Source organism: Cyphomyrmex costatus, unplaced genomic scaffold (genome assembly GCF_001594065.2).
Source record: "Cyphomyrmex costatus isolate MS0001 unplaced genomic scaffold, Ccosl1.0 scaffold123, whole genome shotgun sequence".
NCBI classification, from domain to species: Eukaryota; Metazoa; Arthropoda; class Insecta; order Hymenoptera; family Formicidae; genus Cyphomyrmex; species Cyphomyrmex costatus.
Window position 1 is genome coordinate 4,247,072 of NW_017275207.1, and position 21,634 is coordinate 4,268,705.

The following is a 21,634-nucleotide window of genomic DNA, read 5'->3' on the forward strand; positions in this document are numbered from 1 at the left end:
AGTACGATACAAACTACTAGTGGTGGCCTAATGAAACGAAAATTAAGCCATGCCGTCAGGTGGTCTTAAGTGCTATATCGTGGCTAGATTGTTCCGGACGAGCAGTTCGTTGCGCGCTTATGAAAGAGCATTGCTCCATTGTGCTGTGAGGTTAATGAAGAAATTAGCCCAAGTGGTTCCACCGCTGTGCATTTAGATCATTTTTCTCGCTGCTCTCGCCATAAACGACTTTATTATACTATCGACAAAAAAATCATGATTAAAATGTCCCGACATACATGTGCAATAAAAATGGAGAAAATTTACCTTCTTTTTAATAGCGAATCAAAAAAAATAAACGAACATCCGCTTGCGAAAACTTGAAAGATTTTGTGTTCTATTACATTTCTATAATCTTTAGTATGGCATTCTTAGCTCATTGTCAGTGCATAAAGAAGAATGCGCTATAAGAGAAAAATTTTTTAATCCACAAACAACACAGTAAAATAGTAACAGCAACCGTGCTCCACTAAAATTTGCTTTTTACATTTGAGCTCTCTAGGTGTATTTGTTTTGTTCATTTTCCTGCTAAATTTACTTTAAAACTATTTACTTTAAAACGATTGTATTACAAAACACAATAAAAGAAATAAACTTTGTTAAATAGAAGAAATCTATTAGCTTTCAATGAAAAAGCAGAAAGTATAAGTGAGATTACAGCTTTTCTCTACCTAATTCTGTAGCAGAGTGGCACACCAAAGATTTGAATTTCTATGTAATGACACACCAGACAAAAAAGTTGATCGTCCCTGGTACTTATGGACGGAAATTGTACAAGAGAAAGGAAATATACACATATATAGACACATACATTTATAATTTTAATACATTTATTAATATAATTAATACATTTATTAATTTTAATATTAAAATATCTCTTATATGACCGTACATGTGAGAACGCAAACGAATCAATGCCTTTAACGATCTAACTGGATTTTAGGTGTCTACATCTATGTGAATTTATAAATTACGTATGTAGTCCTTTAAATTGTGCGCTGAAATTATTTTTCGATCTTGAAATGCAAATTCTATTAAACTACCATAGTAATATTACACGTTAAATTGATTAGCAATTTAACAATTTAATACTTTCACTTTTTAGAACGATCTCAATAATGTTAAATGACATTCAAATCTGTAAATAATTAATTCTTATTATGAAAAATATTACTTTAGCTGGGAGTCAAATCTCGGATCTGAAACATTCCGTGATAAATTATTTACATTATTTACAGATTTGATTATATATTGAGTTTTTTATATATATCAGAAATGTTTATTATCTATAGATACATTATACGTCTAGAATCGTTTCCTATATACTACAAAGTAAAATTTATGGAAAAGTTTAATGCTGATAAAATTTACCTAATATATATGTATATAAATTATAAAACTTAATCTGTTTGTGATGTAGATATAACCATTTTGATCTATAAAATCGAAGCTTTCTTTTTGCGGCGACAGATTTGATTGACTCTCGTGTTACGGAAACATTTATGATCCTTCATCATTAAGAATCTATCAGCGTCAGCAGTGATGGATTTTTGGCAGTTTCATCTACTACCAGATTTCCTCATTTTCTCGCCAAACATACTCGATATGTGGTATGTCTATGGCGCCGCAATACTCGCGACTATTCCACGAATATGCGGGCTTGCGGGCTCGAAAATGGCTGTTACGCCTTACTCGAAGAGCTTGCAGACTGTACCGAAAGGAATGTAACGGAATATGCAGACATCAACAAATACGAGCAAGATTAATAGAAGCAAGTGTGTTGATTACGGTTTGTTACTTGAAATCATCAATAAATATTTTGCACTCGGAAAATAAAGAAAGAATCTAGCTTGTTAAAATTTGCATAGCAAAATAATAAAATTAACGACCAAAAACGAGCAAAATAATGGGTATTATGGTTTAATGAATCAATTTATTATTTAAAACATTAATTGCTCTCTTAATAAAAAATTTAACAAATCAGCATGGAAGTACAAAAAATTTCAAAATATTTGTTAAATTGAGAGAAAATCATGAAACGTCTATTATCTGAAAATCAGAGAAAAGTTATATAATTTTAGAATGAGGAATTTGTAGCAATCCTACTAATCACATTGTATTACAACTTTGTGCTCAACAAAATGTACGATCGGTTTTGTAGCGACGTTACAATTCAACTGGTGTCCTATAGAAACTAACTTTCGAGCGATTTGGTTGGGTTAAGCTAAGCGTAGCGCGACTCGCCGTGACCGATTAGGATTACGTTTCAGAGCCATGCATTTCTGTTTTCATTATTGCAAGCTTTTACGTGCACGAGTTCTTATGTACACACATAACAACTAACTTACCATATTGGTATTCTGCAATTAAGCCAACCAATAATACAGTGAGCTAGTGACTTTTACGATATACTGAACCACAGAATAATAGTGTATCACTTTCAAAATATTGCAAGATAAGAAATTGATATTAGTCCAGTTGCTTCTGTAGAAAATAATGATTTAGCGTTACATAATTTTCTGGAAAGACGTCACATAAAGTTACCTATTCAATCGTATTTAATCATATTTTTTCACATTTATTACAGTATTCCACGCATATACCAAAATATTTAATTTAATTTTATATATAATAAAATGGTATTAAATTTAGAGTAAATATTATATTAAAATATGACAATCTTAATTAGTTAAATATTAAGAAGATGACAAATTTAATGTATCTAATATCTTTATAATAAAATAAAAACAATATATCTAACAATATAAATTATGGAATAGTTAAATACATAATAATTAAAATTCGAGAGAGAGAGAGAGAGAGAGAGAGAAATTGCAAGTTTAAAAATAAATCCTGACGCCATGTGGTCGAATGTTATCGGACATTTATGATTAATTTATTTTGTTCTTGCGCAAAACTTACCTTGGTCATTGTAAACGCGAAATTATACGAGATACAGAGACTCGACGCCATAAATGTTCGTTTTAACATCGTCCTCGCGAAACAACGACCGTAGCTTAACGACACAGTAAAACTATGACGTCGCAAATTATAAATTGTCGTGTGGATTGTTTATCGGCGACGTTGCGTTGTACGCTCGCCCCTATTTCCGTTTCCGAGATTGTGAAAGCCATTGGAGTTGCAACGGTAGTTTCCTTCACCAATAATAGCTGTTCCGCCAGTCGTTCCGAAAGGTCGAGCACGCAATCTGTTTTACGCGTAATTATCTTGCGTTATGACAAAAGCGATCTTGAGATTCTAAATGTAATAATTTAATATTTTTAAGAAATATGATGTATATGTACGACGCATCTTTTATACGTGTAAAGTAAACTATAAAATGAATATATCGTAATGTCTTGACTTTTGCATAAAAACTTATAAAACATTTATACATATATAAAATAATGTGTAATAATATTTTTGCTTCTTTAATGATAAGAAATATAACAACAGTATTATTGTACCATCATTTAGTTATTATTATCTCTTAATCTACGTATTTTTAATTTGTATTATATTTTATAAACACATGAAAAAATAATTTAACTTAGAAATACGTATATATTTTTATAAAACTGTCGTTGTATCACTAAAATTATTTAGAGTCCATTAACGTCACGTCGTCTGTGATGTACCGCTTGCAATTTTCATCCGATACGATCGGTTTACCATGGCTGGCACTTCCTAGGATTTTCCGTGAAAATATATGATATCGGGTACAGCCAATTTCCATAACAGAGACGACGCATCGCGCTTTAGATATTGGTTATTCGACTTTTCGAGAATACCCTCCCCCTTTCACGTAATATTGTCTGCGTAATAAAAGCGGATGCGAAATTAGGTTCACTTTTATCTTATATAGTTTTAAATTCTATTCAGTAATTTTCTCGCGTAATTGTTAATTGGAAGCCTCCTGTATTGGGTTCTACGATCCTTCTGCGATGAAGCGTTGAGTTTTCGTTATGCTTATAGTACATCCAATATTGCTTCGATAAAGGGTAATTGTCTCTCGAAGAAAATTGGATATAAAGCCTTCATTCAGTCGCTATAAAATTCAAAAATGAATTCCTTCTACTGCATTCATAATAAATGCTACAATACTTATAAACATTTTTAATTTATATGTAATTTATGAGCTGGAATTAAAGAACATCTATTTAATAAAATTTGATTGAAAGTAAAGTTAATTTCTTTCATTCTGCATATATTGTTTTGAAAGTCTTTTTATACATTCTTTATCTAAAATAAAATACAGTTTTAGACTTACAAATGAATAAATATATATTGTAATTTTTAAATTTCTAAAGCTGACAATTATATATCTGTTTTGACATTTTCAAATTAATTTTTTGTGGCAGAACTTTGCGTATTAATATTATGCATATTGTTTTAATTTTAAGTTTACTAATTGATATTTCTTTTGTATATATAATAAAATTATTAATATTTTCACAACTATTTTATTTCCAGTATCATAGTGTTAGATGCTAAACTACATTCACAAAATGTTTTGATATAACCATTATTTTGTTGATATATGACTAACACAAAAACTTTCTTACTTTTTCGTATATAAAAATTGTATTATTCTTATCATTTTGATTAGAACAAAACAATTTTTCTTATTCTAACCAATTTTATTGTTTTAAACAAAATTTGGTTGGAATAACCAAATTTTTATCAGAACAACATATCTGATCAGAGCAATATTTTTAGTTATTCTAACCCAATATTGATTAGAATAATACAGTTTTTAAATGAGAAAGTAAGAACATTTTTGTTAGTTACATGTCAACAAAATAATGTTTGTACGAATACTAAAACATTTCTCTCAGTGTATATTTGCACTTTGCATCTGATATTGCGATACGTAATTTTATACCATATAAGTAATTTTATATTAGTAATTTTATATATTATCCATATTTTTTGTTATCACAGAGGCAGAATGAAATAAGCCATTTGAATTGAACGTGGAATTGTGAGAATTTATTTTAACATGAAATGTTAAAATATCTCTCGATATTTCTCCTCCTAGTAGCAAAAAAAAAGCGAGTGTACAAGGATTTCTACTAAATCCGAAAGCTTTCCATCACAGGATGAACTTTTTTGGGAAATTTTTTCTTTTTGTACATCTTACGCTCTCTCACCTTTTTCTTTAGTCGTTGTTTATAGACCAGCCAAGTTCCGTCGAGTAACGCTAATTACGAAAGAACGAAAGGAAAGTAAACTCGTTGATGCTATTGCGGGAGCCATTAAGACCTGTTGATCTCCCAATAGATATCTGCACTGACGATCAAATGCTTTTCTTAACGGATAGATGCGATCTTGATAAGATCACGATTCCGAAGGTGCGTTTTATATCAGAAAGGATTTTGTTTCCAAAGCTTTTATGCAAAAATCAAGCGTTTTTATATAATAACGGAGAAGTACGTTTTTAAAGCTTTTTTTTTTTAAGAAAATGATGGAAAAATATTTTGTGCCACAAAAATAATTGTTTATATCTTGTAATGTAAGGACTCGATTTACGTAATTAGTAAAAAGTAAAATTTCATGAATTCTAGTTCACTTATCATTGCATGGCATGTCTCATTTTCAGTGAAAATAAGTCTCCTCATAATTTTCCCTACATTGTAAAACTCGATCTTTTATGATGAGATGCACGTACATACATCCCATCGATAGGCATTGATTTTCCATATTGCCCTCTCTCGTCGAACTTTTGTTTCAACGCAACGCGATACCGGAGGAAAAGTTCGATCAGCACACGGGCGAAGGGGAGCGTAAGTAATATCGTAGGGATAAAGCGCGTCGGGGACAGAGGGGAGAGATCGATTACGCGGCTCCATTTTCGATTATGCAGCACCTGCAACGTAGAAACGCCGTGAAGATGTTTTATTGAAGAGAGTAGCGGGGGCATCAAATTTCAGAGCAAACGCGAGGAATTGTTTAAAATTAAGAACGGAGATCAGAAGTTAATGAGATATCATATTTATCGACCATTTTTAAAGTCTCGCTTAAACATAGTATACGTATAATTGTAATACTTTTTACTTTCAGCGGGACAGTTAAAGTTTCCTTTTTTATAATATACATATAATGACGTTTTGTTCGAATAATTTTGAGTAGCAATATTATTACTTCATAAATGTTTCCTTTGAAATCGAATGAATCGATATAGCAAGTTTCCAAAGTACATTGCCATCCAAAATTATTCGAACAAAATGTCATATATATAAAAAAAAGAAACTTTAATGTTTATACTTATTGTTAGCTAACTTATCATTTTGACATCACCTAATATTATAAAAATCAGACTATCTCTTTAAATCTGTTGAAAAGAACCATGTCATCGGATAAATGCCAGAGAGGAAGAAAATGATGGATAGCCTTTATTTGTATCGATTATCGAATCGAATTTGAAGTATACACACACTTATGAAATTCAATGCAAAGGAAAATAAACAAAAATATTATAATAGCCTAATATATATAATAGCGTAATAAATGAGAGATCTTTAACGAACTAATTAGTAATTACAAGTTGAAAAGAATGAAAAATATTTTTAAATAGCAGCTTGAAATATAGAAAAACTTAATTATTAATAGATCATTTAGTGTGTAATTTTTTTTATTAAAATAACGTTATTATGTTCGGTTAAGATTATATTTTGTGTTAATTTCATTAAATATGCATTATTCATATCAGTTATTAACACTTTCTGGATGAATAAGTGGATCTATGACGATCAAAACAAAATAACATTTGCTTGTAACTGCAAAATCAACAAATCTACCTACATAGGTATCTTCTTTAAAAAAAGTAAATAATAAAGAAAACGCTCAAGGCTCCAGAGCCATATAAAAGACCAACATATTGCATTGAATACCAAATAAGTAAAATCTCATGAACGTGTCAAACCCACATGTTTACTACATTTTTTTTGCAGATATCAATCTATTATTTTTTTCTCGAACAAAGTAAAAATTTAAAAAAAACTATTATAATATACATATATTAATTATATTTTATTAATATATTTGATTATTGTTATATTATATCATATATTAATTTTAGTTACAAATAAAATATTTAAAGAGACCCATTTTTTCCCTCACTTTTATGTGGTCATTAAAAAAAAATTTAATAAAGAATAGTATTTAGTGAACAAAATAAGTATGAAATTGTCTACTAGACAAGACAAATGTGTATCATAAATTTTATATTTTTAAAATCTATTCTAAAGTAGAGAAAATAGTGTCGAACGTGACAGGTCTATTGTTGGAAATTTTGGAAAAGTAATTGTTTACTCGGAGAAATTAAAACAATCTCAGTAGATTAAGAAAAATTAGATATTCACACATCTAATTTTTCTCGTATTTACACTATTTATAGATACGCGATGTACCAAGTATGAAAGTAAAGTCTGTGATATGCATCTCAGATTGTCGATTTGTAGTTATGACATAGAACGTTTTTCACTTACACTTTGCTCTTATTGCGAAAATAAGAAACTTTTTTACAGTTACTTTCTCGCCAATGGTTTCAACTTTAACCACGATTTAAATTTATTCGTATGCATACCGTCTGGTACACGAAGATTAATCTTTTACATGCATCACCAAGAGATGAATCGAGATTATGAAAAAGTATGCTCGCCTGAATTTTTACGCAAAATTCTTGTGGTCACATATATTACACAAGAAATGTATACATGAAAATATGTTAATTTTTTTATATTAAAATTTATGTGAAAATATATTTTTGCAAAATGTAACTATACTATTACATCATCCACGTAAGTGAAAAAGAAGAATAAAATTTTCAAAATAATTCTCGTGAAAGAAGATACGATCATTTCCATACGTTATAAAAATATATGATTTAAATACATTTAGGGCGCAAAAAGAGTGAATTTTGATATAATTTTATTTGTCAAATATTGCCATTCACAGACAATAGTAAATCAAACTATTTTTAATGATTTCGTCATTTACTTTGTGTTTACTGGTACTATATACATATTCGTATTATTAGAGAAGGAAAGAGAGAGGGGAAGTGAGAGAATTAATTTAGGAAGCTGGCTGTTCTGTCCGATATTAAATATACACATATAATACATGTAATATATGTGTACATATATATACGTATGTATGTATATACATTTGTTATTAATTTAATTGAAGTGATTGTGTATGATAATTATTTTCGATTGAGATTAATGTATGCGACTGTTATCATTGAAGTTTATTCAAATAATACAAAATAATACGTTACTTGATAGTACTTGTGCTCGATCGTTTTTTTAAACTCATGATAAATGGCTATTCATTTATTGATTAACGTGTATCAGCTACGTTGTTTATTTCGTTTACGAATGGAGGCTAATGTCATTGTTACATGGCCAATCGCAATAGTTGATGTGGAATTGTGGAGCAATATGTGTCAGAATGAAGCTAATTCGCAATGGCTACCAGTCGGTCGAATCTGATTAATGATTGATCAGTTGACTGTAATGCTGCGAATCTCGAATTGATTGAAGTTACCATCCCGGTCAACACAATGTGATATACCATATGGAACAGTACATACGTACGCGTTGAGCTGCGAGGCAAGAGTGAACGTTGTTTGGAATGTATTTGGATTCTGAGAGTGTTATTACCCGACAACCTGAGGTTAATTAATGACTTGTGATTTGTTGGTCCTTTCTATACATATAGGCATATCTGTGACAGTTAACTAAGATTACTGACAATTAACATTAACAACAGTAAATCCGATACTGCCAAAACACATCACGATAACACATATTTGAATCTGCAAGATGTGTAATTAGCTTAATAACACACATAATAATTATATTATGCAAATCAATTAACTAATGAGAATAGACTAATATTCTTCGTATATTTTTTATAAATAACATAAATAAGTGAAAAAATATTCTATATCATTTATTATTATTATATTTTATACAGTTTTTTTTATGAAATGCCGAAAAAAACAGATTCTCTTAAAATAAAATACATCCATTTTTTCTTATAAAATACATCCATTTATGTACATAAATGGATGTATTTTATAAGTACGTAATATTTATAAGAAATGCAGTCACATCCTATAAAAGCGAATAATTATAAGATATTCTCAATAGGAAGAAATAAATCTGCTAAATAACGATGCTGTAAAGGTTCTATTAGGATAGCAAACGGGATTGACTGATTGTGAGTTACAGGAAATTTGTGGGTTTTCTCTATGTGATTGTATAGTTTCGTCTCGTAAAATCAACAGTGATGTCAAAGTTTAGATTTATCTCGTGAGGATTACAGATTGTAGCCATACGTACGTTTAAACTAATTTGTATTAAATCGACACTTGATTCATCCTATACAGTCGAACGGAGCGACCAACTTTTTTCTCCTGATTACTACTTTGTAACAATGCGCGCTGTTGAAATGGTTTCTCGGAAAAATGTCGGTACCAGCACGGAGGTAAATAAGATACGAGAAAGCTGAGACGCGCTTTAAGTTTTTCTTCCAAACTTTTTATCTTTCTCTCTTTTTTTCCAAAACACGCATACATTTTCTGTATACGATTAAAAAGAAAATATTCTTTTTTCTCTTCTTTCTATTTTCACGTAAAGGATCATACAAATTATTTATTTATTACTATTCCTGAATTATTATAATGTATATTTTGCTTGTCTATAATATATGATAGATATAACGTACGTTCTTAATTAAAAATGTATATTTATCTACACCTACGAAGGTATAATGATCGTATTTATTGTAGTATTATTCATATAATTATCATCGATATTATTTTTTAAAATAATAATTCTGCATACTCTACAGTAACACAGTATGAGTATAAAAATTCATCATGAAAATGGTACATGTGCTTCATGTTTTAACCGTATTTTCCATGTAAGACTTCAATTTCACGCTACGGTAAGTTCGCAACAATTTCGTTCACCTGACCGGTGCACATCTTACCTTGTCTAACTTTACTTTACTGCTGATAAAGAATTTAAATTTCTCTTACCTGAAGGTAGAAAGGTGAAAAGATGCAAGCCATTGCTTGATAAACAACTGCTATCAACTCAAACACGAATATATAAGAATAAATAAGAAATAAGAGTTTTATACATATTTATTGAATTATGTAAATTGTATAAAATGAAATATAAATGTGTGCCTTTTTGAATGCACAAATATCAACATGTCCTTTTATTTTTATTCTTAAACATTTATTTAATTTTTTACTTAAAAAATTAAATAAATTGTACAATTCTTTTAATTATACACTGTTAAAAATAAAATGTTAATTTTTATTTAAAAATATAGTAGACTTTCTGAAATATACTACAATGTTAAAATTAATATTTTATTTTTTACAGTACATATAACATTTTTATTGTAATTTACTTTACATAGCACATATAACATTCCTATTATAATTTATTTTTACATTTTATACATTAATAATTTTAGTTCATTTTATTGACGTTTTGCACAATGTGCAAAGTGTCTATTTTATAAAATAAAAATTATGTATGAAGAAAAAGACACCAATTGTAAGTTTAAAAAAAAATTGAAAATATGAAAGTTAATGTGCGTTTCAAACTTTTTCATAAAGTATGTTTAAAAAAGTTTTTATGTCCTGGAGGCAATAAGCCCTAGGAAAATAGTGTTCGCAACGAGAAGCGAGAAGCTGAGCTTTCTCATGTGTGTTTAAGAATGTATATTACACGTATTTTTTAACAAAATGAAAAAATTATGAAAAAATTACAGATTTTTCAAAATTATTTAAAATTAATACAAAAAATTTGACGATTTAAAACCTGGATTAGAAATTTCAATTAAAGTAGATATGTTTTTTTAAAAATAATTAAGATAAAATGAGAAAATTTTTATTTCAATTATGAAATTGTATTGTTATATATAATATATTAAATATATCAAACTGTTTTACATGCATGTAACATACATTTTTATACAAAAAGTATAAATTTCCAATTTCAGTCACTTTTTGCAGAGTATGATCCTTAACGTTCGGTCATACAAACAGAAACTCATTTAATTTGATTGATATCAATTAGTTATCAATTAGCCATTGCATTATAATTGATGTATTTTTCTTATGAAATCGATTCGCTATATCAGCTCTACTTGTTTTCGTATTTTCATGAATTATTGCAATGCTTGTGTTTTCTTTTAATTAAATTTTTATAATTACATTTAATAGAGAAAGCATTTTACAATTCTCTCATAATAATTCATCAAGTGTTAATCTTGTACTGTTGTCATCAAATCAAATTTCATAATGAAGATTTTTGTAATCTTGTACTTTCGTGGAAAAGTGAAAATGTGTATATGTGCATCAATGTATTCTCTTGAAACTTCACTGGTCTTCCGCAATGCCGATAATATTAAAGTGTAGATATTAGCAACGAGGAGGACGATGGCGGTGGCTTGAATCCCTTTTTGCCAACAGCGCCGGTGAGTCGCAAATAAAATTTGCATAATACTGTTAATAGTCCGGAAGATGATAATGCAACCACGGAAAAGAAGCTTTGGAAGGAATGCAAAATTACACTAACATGCAATGGCACAAGGCAACGCACGATTCGATGCGCTATGCCAATACTTTTTCTATAAGAAAACATTTTAATGTTTTGCGATGCGAAGTTTGCATTTAATGAAGTCACAAAGTAAGAATTGCGATAAAAATAGCGCTGAAAAATCCTCAATATCAAGTATATTCGTGTGTTTGTATTACTACTGATAAAATCTGAGTCAATATACGTACGAAATTTTGAAAAATAAATTTATAATATATCATATGTGTAGAAGTCGATAGCCGAGTAACTTGGTATATTTTTTATATACATTTATTTTTATTTGACATAACTAGCAAGACTCATCGGAGTTTACGAATAACGAATATACCTAATACATTTTTTGCAGAAAAATGTAATTTCTGGTATTATTTATAGAAAACACAATTATTATTATTTTCTTTAACAAAATAAGTTAATTATAATTTTACTTTAAATACAAAAAAGAAATTTTCATATTAGTAAAAAAGAAATAATTTTTTTATACTAATTATTTTCCGTTTAGTGACGTTTGATTGTATTGACTATGAATAATGATACAGAAACTAAAGTGTCAAGTTAGAATTCTCAAAATAGTTTTCATTTTACATTGGAAAACGCTGGCAGTTTTGTTATTACATGAATATTGTAATAAAATCTTGATAGGAAATATCTCGTGTGTATCAACGGGAAACATACATGTATATTTTTTAATATATCGCTGTACATTACAACGTCATGCCACCGATTTTATGGCAGTAGCGCTGTTTTTCACGTGCATTTTTGGTTACAGCAATTGTATAACATCGCTTTCAATATTCCAGTGTTTCCATAGTGAAAAATGTCGCTTACACACTTTTTTTTACGAACGGTAGCGAAATGCGACAAGTTTTTTGATTGCGTGACTACATATGCCCGAAAGAAGAACGAATAAAATCGTAACTGTTCTTCGAAGTTTATGACTGCGTCGCGGTTCGATTTATGCTCACAACGCTCATGAGCATCATTTGTTTTTATTTAACGTTTGACAAACAACAAGGATGAAATAATTTATAAGCGTTGTGAGTGTGAATCGGACCGCGGCCTGAATATTGTAACAGCAATTATACATTGTTTATAATTACATAATATAAAATAACAGACTATCAGAATATCGTGTACAACAATCCTTCGTACGCGCGCGAAGCACTATCGGGCAACGTGGTGTAAAGTTACATAGCGATTACACAGCGAATCACTAACTAAAATCCTCAGAACTCCTACAACAGTGTAGTCGTCACGATCTCTGTACTTTGACTAGAAATCCAACGCTACATATTACGAAACAGTTTACGAGTACGGATAATGTTAATCTATATAACTTTTTAGTTTGACCTTATTCTATAGTATATAAATGGTAGTTCTATAAATGGTAAATAGTTCATGAAATGGACTGATAATCGGATCAACTCAAGTTTACAGAGTGGAGATTAATTCTCTGGTCTGGAAAACCGAAAAAAGATGATTATTTATATAAAAATAAATAAAAATGTTGTATAAAATTAAAAAAAAAATTGATTTTGAAAATTCGTCAAATATGCATACGATTGATACAATTTGGCTTTTATGTCATTCCATGATTGCTTTTATCCGTATTTATACATGTTGATAGTGATACGGTTTAAATAATACAATAGGTTTATGCAGATTATTTATTTTTTTTATTGCATTACAAATGAAAATGTCTTCTCTTCGCATACAGAATTCTGCTCGACGAATGGAAAAAGAATAATGGATTCTAATGCGTTTCTACCTTTTTAATTTTTTTTAAATTATTAATAATGGATGAGATAATCAATCTCTATTTAATTTTACGCATACGGTTTTGTTGGAATATCTAAAAATTTAGGTAGAGAGAGAGATATAGATCTGAAAATGATTTTGTTGAATTATCAAAATAATTATGTATAGGACACTCATAATTACTAGAATGTCAAGACTTTTTGTAGCATTGTGCGTCATGCATAAGATTTTTATGTAATTACTTTATGGCCAATAAAATTGCAAAATTACAAAAATTGTTTTTAGATCGCTATCTAGATAAATTTTTAAATCCTTCTACAAAATTATATTTTGCGTTTATTTGACGAATTTTTTAAATCAACGTTCTTGAAAATGAAGCTGTATTTAGAGAAACTTTATAGCATATTTTTTGCATATATTTATATAAAAAAATATTCTCTTTTTGATTATACCACAAATTACATCTTATCCTGTATTTTACAAGTTATTATAAAATTTTGCATTAATATTTTTTCATAAATACAGAATTGATCTGTTTATACAAAATACTTTATTGTTTCAAATGGGCTTTTTTTAAATACAATTTAAATACACATCGTATTTAAAATCATGCATTTAACTAATTGAAAGTACATTTCAACTAATTATAAAGACTAGATCAGAAAGAAAGCAACTTTTGATCTGAACATTTTTCGATAAATGTACTCTCTTCTTACATCGAACTATTGCACGATAGAAGTTTTCTCTACAATAGTACCTTTTCTATTAATTGCCGGATATCCATTGTCTGTATAACCGAAGATAAAATCTTTTCTAAAAAAGAAAGAGGAACGTCCGAAGGACGAAATCCCTGCAGTAAATGGCGACAGGACGTCTTCGTTATCTGTCGACAAACCATTCCATTCAGTTCTATTCATCGGTATGTTCTTACACATTTTTTTAACAGTCAACATTAAAATCGATGAATAAGACGTCAAAAAAATTATTAAAAAGTTATTTTATATTAAAGATTGAAATGTAACAATCACAAATAGAATTACAAAAAGGATTCTAAAATTATTTTTGTTTTGCACAACTACGATCGAGTTTTAATCGAGACTGAACAATGATATTCTAATTGGAAGCAAAAGATTTTCTGGAAAGATTTTAATGTGAAATTATTGAATATATTTTCTAGAATTCTTTTCTCCAAAATCTTCCAAAAAATTTCACGGTTTTATACAAAATTTTTTAATTTACTCAATAAATAATCAAAACTGTGCTGATTAATAATATTATCTTTAAAATCTATTTCATGCGTGCAAATTTAATATATTTTTTTCTAAAAAAAAGTACAGTTTATACTATTAATCTAAATCGTACTTGTGTAATTTTTCTAATTACAAACAGAGATTACCTTTCCTTTAGTTCCATACACGCGACTATTTTAAGTACAGTAGAATTTTTACTAAAAAAATTTACCAGGAGGAAGGTGCGCATTTGTCTAAGACGATCGCCTGCAGACTAAAAAACTTTACCTTTCTAGAAAAGCTAAGTCGCTTCACGACTCGGAAGAATGGCATTGCGGCGTTTTAAATGTAGAGAATTATGCAGTCGGATGCTTTCTTGGAGGAGCAAGTCCGTCGGTTTAATTTCATTCACTGAGAAAAATACCACTTCCGTCGGAATGACTCTGCCGTGAGTCTCTGTACGTTTGTATAAAAAAAATACTAGCATTTGTCGAATTTTTTTACATACTAAATCAATGAAAATACGATTCGATTTTCAATATTTGAAATACAATAAAAGATTAAAGGACCCTCAATGTTAAAATAATATATACTACAGAGCTACTGAGAGCCAGGCGCGTACACAATGCACTATACAATTACTGACAAACACGCGTTTATTTAAATCGCAACAAAAAAGGTTGTGGACTTGTGGTTCAATTTCAAGCCATTTTTAGTTAAAAGAAAACAAAAAAAATTAAGCAAATTTTTTTTATAATTTATATCAAAAGAGTATATTTATACTTTATAAAATATCATGCAAAGATTTTGACGCTTTATATGTGGAACAAACTTGCTGACAACTCTTTATTAGTAATTATATCCGAAAAAATTATATCATAAAAATGAAAAGGTCAAGCCATGTTCAAAAAAGAGAGATACTCAGAAATTTAAACCTTTTTATCTAATAATAATATATTACCATGAAAAGTGATATATTACTTACTTTTTAGAGATGTAATTTTATAGATTTTTGAATGCTGAAAACAAATCTTTTCGACATGTCAAGCTTCTAAAATAATTGAGATTTAATCTACCACAAATAGATTTTTTTGCAATAGTTGATGTTTTTTAAATAAATAACGTTATTGTGAAATTCTGATTAGTAATTAAGGAAAAGCTTTTTTTTGTGAACAATAATTTTTCAATTAATTTTACGATCTTATTCTATGGTGGTGTTTAAAATGAGAGTGATTATTGTTTGTAATTTATTATTCAGTCATAGTCGTTACTAAAACGTCATCAAGAATATTCCTAATAGTATTTTATGTACATATGGGATATGTCTAATTTGGTCCTTTTGCTTATTTACATGACATATCGGTGTCTTAATTTAACATTGTGTCTTAATTTAGCAAGCTCTGAATATTATTTTTCATATCGTTTTGGTAAACAGTCAGGTTTAATAAATTTCATAACCCAAAAAAGAGATGCGAGAATGTAGATTTGGTTCAAGCGGTTCTCAGTTATTTTTTATTTATACAGAATGTTGATGTAGAACTGCCTTGCTTTTCCTTCTTCAAGTCCTGTCTTCTTGGTTGTATCTTAAATCTTTTATTAATACTCGTTCTACGTTACGTAGTATTCCGCACCGTCCTGCGAAATTATTTCTTGCATCCTTAGCTTCTTTGAAGCTGGGAAAATACAAGACGCCTAATTCCTGCCCTTTTCCCGTCCTTCGCTGCTCCTTAGCCATCCGTCTGCTTCATGCTTGATAATGGCGCAGCTTAAGCTCGACTTTGTGGATAATAGTTATAAGTTTAATTAAAGCGCCTCTTCGCGTAACATCTATGCCGCTTGGTATCAGGGCAGATATTTCGATGCCGAGCATGATTCTTGTTTCAAAGAAGCGCAATCATAACGAAAAAAAAAGAGAAATCTTGGCGGTGTAGACCGACGATGTGGAAAGTTTGAAAAATTTAATTTTGCTCGAAAAAGCGACCTCCGAATTTTTATAACTACGACCACATTACAAAGCTTACTTAAAAATCTTGCTACACATTTTCCGCTTTCATAACTTCCTACATCGCATATTAAATTGTATTAAGATTATATAGTTCATGTCATATAATCTTAAACGAACAGAAATAATTGTATCTTTCTCTCTTTTTCATGATAAAATTAATTAAAGAAATATAAGATTTTATTCTCTATATTTTTAATAAAATCTTTTTCACAGTTATTATTTTTTATCTATTTTGAGTTTTAATATATGAAATTGTAAATGTTTTATATAATTATTTCCACTTTGTTATTATTGTTTATTATATGTTGCTTTCTTGATATTTTTTTAATTACCAATAAGAGAAGTTCTTGATTACATTATTTTTCTGAGTAAATATTCTGTGCGACGCAATTCCGGAGGATAATTAGGGCAATTCGAAAGCATCACGTAACATCTAAAGTTTCCAAGTACCGTCGTATTTCTAGAGGGACTAGAATACTGACAGAAAGTCGCGTAATAACATGTAAGTGAGTAAAAAACGCATATCAACTTAAGAACGTTTTATTCACGGAGCTATGAAATAAAACTTGCCAATAAACTGATAGTTACAGTTACTGATAGTGACCATCTCTCAAATAAGTATCGATCTGGAATAAAGATTAGAGTCGGAGAAATATAAAAAGAAGTCAAAGAAATTTATTATTCCTCGAAAATTAATCTTTTAGATAACATTTTTCGTGCAAAGAAAACTAGTGAAATTTTTACCATTTGGTAACAAATATTATCTTGATAATAGTAGCAGATATTTGTTGAATTAAACTTTTTCTTGTATGCTGCCACCTAAAAGTCGGCAAAATATTGTCTAGGAATAGATATAATAAAACAGATCAAAGATTTAGAATGTTATTAAAATAGAAGAAAGACATAAATAATTGCTAATTCTAAATGTTCAAAAGCTTGAGAATTAACAATTTTATGCAAATAAATTCCTATTAACCATTTTATGTCCATCACTTTTTGCAACTATTCTAGCAAATAAAGACCGACTTTTTAGTTAATATTTACTATCTCTATTTACTTAGAAATAAAGGCAATGTCTGTACATATAAACGTAGAGTGCGTAAAGAGTTTGATGCAGTTCTTTTCGACAGAGTATCATAAAGATCGCTAATCTAAGAAATACTATGTACAGTAAGCACTATTTTCCGATTTCTGGTCTGGTTCGCAAGTGTTGCCATTTTTAAAGCGTTTATCCGTTCGACTTTCTTTCATGAGCGGTAAATATAGTCTCTATAATCGACGAATATCAATTTAAACGTCTGCCATTACTTCGTTTTGGGTTCATTCTCATGATGATGACTTTAATGCGCCATCCAACGCAATTCATGGTATCATGTTTAAGGATACTCATGCATCTCAGATTGTAGCGAATTTTACCAAAAATGTGTTGACCCTTGGAAATTTTGTTGTTAAAATTTCTCTAAGAAATTATACTAGAAAGAAAAGTCTGATATCAGAAAGGTGCTGCTATGATACTTCCTTTACGAATTCGATTGTTACTTATCGTTACCTTATTGCCGGTGGGTATTTCAGTCGATTGTTCACCAGGGTGTCGTGAACCTTACAGAATGATCGGTAATTCACGCAGCAAAACCCGATTTAACGTGTTCCACGATACCACAGAGACGGGATACATCGCGGCAACAATCACGTTCATAAAAGCGTGAGACTGCAAGTCGTACTTCCATTGCAAGATGTTATTGTAATCATAATGTTAGAACGTTAAATTATAAAGCACTTATTGTTACTCATGCTTCCTTCATCTTGTACGTGCTTCTTAAAGCTTGAGTAGAAATTTATAAATTCGGAAAATAAAGTACATCGTAGTAACACTGTTGCCTCGAGTATAATTAAAATCATACACAATTACATTTGTACCCGTAAAATTGTAGCATACACATAATCAATATTATGATAAAGATTAAATTAACCAATTTTTATGCATTATTGGTATGTTCAATAAAGAAATAAAAGGTAAACATGGAACATACAATATAAAAAGTACAAAAATAATCTTAAAAAAAAATAAATGTATAAATGATTCATAAATTTTAAGGTAATATTGCAACACACATATGTATAAATATAAGAAATTTAATGTACATATATATAATTTAATATGTATAATTTAATATATACCCCCCTACATTTATGTACTTATATATTAAATTATCTATACAGTTTAATAAAAAATTTTTTTTAGCCACATTTGAATAACATATCAATTTTTTGCAAACAGAAATGGTTACAAATACGCTATTATTAAAATCGTTATCAAAACACGTGTTCTATAAAGCGTAGATACATTTTGCAATCTGCAGAATTTTCGATAAGATTGCTGCGAATAGAGAAGCTAGGTTGTAACCAATGAAAATGGAACACGAAACGAACTCGCATATACGAGATCTTATCATGCAGAACTCGTCTCTGTATTATGCATACAAAATGCGTCAAGTAGCGAGGACACGTAAAGGTAATATGTTCCGAGTTGAAACACGTTTCCAGTTTTCATGCGTTGGCACTTTCGTTCGCATTATTTTCACAACTACTTTTCCTTGGATCTTAAGGCTGGCGTTCTGATCAACTATAATATCGCGCGACCGACGATGAAAATAAACGTGATGTTTATTAAGATCTATGGATGTTTTCTGCATCGAAGCAGCCATGGCGTCGCGAGTGTCGGGTCGATGCATCCTCCGCGAAACGAGTTTACAGCCGTATCTTTTTATAAAGAACACTCATATGAGCCATTTATCTCGCGAGTGGGGTAAGCCAATTTTTGAAGATCTTAAAATAGCGACCTCGTATCAATTTTCATGAGGCGCCAGCTGAATCACGAAACGTAATAAACTTAAACTTTTTTCATTTTCTCTACTTTTACGAACTAAGAAATTTGTCATTAAGAAATAAAGTCATTTAGAGTATTTCAATTTACCGAAAAAATGAAAGCATCAATGGCGTTTAATGATAAACCGATTACAGTCCTTGAGTTGTCTTTGTAAATAAATTGAACTTATAATTACTTAAGCATAGATACGAATAAATATAACAAAACTATGTTTGTTTATTTAAATTTCAGTGAACTTATTGTGTTATCGAAGTTGTATCCAGATATTTATTTAGAAAGATGTTTAATTTATCAAAGTCATTGAAGAATTTGTCATTAAAACTTGAGACAGAAACGGGAAAGCCTGTGTTTTCGAAAACAGTTTTCCACGTGCTGTAGCAAGTAACAGTCTGATTTTCTAGATACTTCGCATCTTACACTTAACTGTTCTCTGCTTCGATATTCTCTTTGTGGAATTTAGGGATCGTACAGAATTTTCGTTCGTTCAACCTTAAACTTGTCGGCATTCTCGCTAGCCATGCTATATTTACACACACACATACACGTATACATATATATGTGTATATAAGGTTTACGGAAATGTAACTTCAGAAAGTGGTGCCTAAAGCATGCAACTCCAATTTTCATTTAGTTTCTCCCCATAACTCGTCGTATAAGTACTTACCTGTTACTTACGGCAACGTTAATGTATTCAATCCCGGACTGTAAATTAACCTTTTTAGCCATTCATTCATTATCGTTGTTCTCTTTCCTCTTTTCTCGCGGATTTCAAGCATGTTCACATTACTGTGACTCTTCGTATACTACCACATTACTTTTTAAACGCGTGTAAATATACAGCTGTTTACCTAATAAGTGTTTCCAAATTACACGCATTCTTTATGTTAACATTTCCTTTATAATTATTATATAAAATACAAATCACTAGGAATTGACTCTCAATACCCAAAGTCACTAAAGAGAGAATAATAATAATAATAATAATGATAATAATAGTAATCCTTTAGTGGACTTTAAATTTTTTGACACACATTAAATAATTTTTCGTAATTAATATTAATCGTTATTACTTATTTTGTTTCGTAATTAAGTTAAGATTATATTACAGTCTCCTAAAATCTCCTAAAATAGAAAAGAATTTAATAGAATAACCGCATCTATTCATATTCTTATTGTTAATTAATTTAATTTGTCAAAATCATTTACTATTACACTTTTTTTAACTTATCCTTTGCACTGTAATCTGTATCGCTATTTTCGTAACACCTCTTATATTTAGTTCGTAGTTTCCTAGAAGCGTGCACAAAGTTTCATTCCACAATAGGATCGCTGGATATAGCTTTCTCGTGCAATATTTCGCGCGAAGACTTTCGGAATTGCCGCTGGATCTTTTCGACCAGCAATTTCGTACGTTCTTGCGTGTGCGCGTGAGTTCGTATATCCGCTTGGAAAAAGATTTTCTCATGAAGCCCGTTCGTATCTACTCAAATATTTGGGCATTTTCATAAATGAGGTACGGACGTGGAAGGGAAGGTCTCGCATCGCTGACCCAGTCCCTCATATTATATATTTCTCTGGCAAAAGAGGGACGTGAATGCATGTGAGCCCGGACGCATAATTTGCCGATAATGTACGTCAGTTGCGTCGCGCACGTAGATAGCCAACGACGACACTACGTGAAATTTACGTTACGTGTGCCAGATGAATACCGAGTGACGGTGGCAGCTGAAGACCGTCGCTGGAAAAATTTCGGACGCGAATTTCGTTGTATGCGAACGCGTACGCGCGTTATCGCGCGCAAAATTGGTTGCCGCTGAGCCAGCTTTAATCCTAAAACGGGCCGTTGAGAGTGAATTTCGCGCTCTTTTCGTCGAGAAAATTCATTACGGGAAATTGTCACCTACTTCCGCCACTTTACATGTACATGTATATTTTGTGTTTACGACATAACAGCCTGTAATGAAAAAAAAAAAAAAGAACGGAAAATTCCAACATTTTAAAATCTTAAGCCCACTTTAGACGACCTCTAATTCGCGTCAGAATTCAAAATAGAATTCTAGGCATGTGTAACTTTGTGTACTCTGCA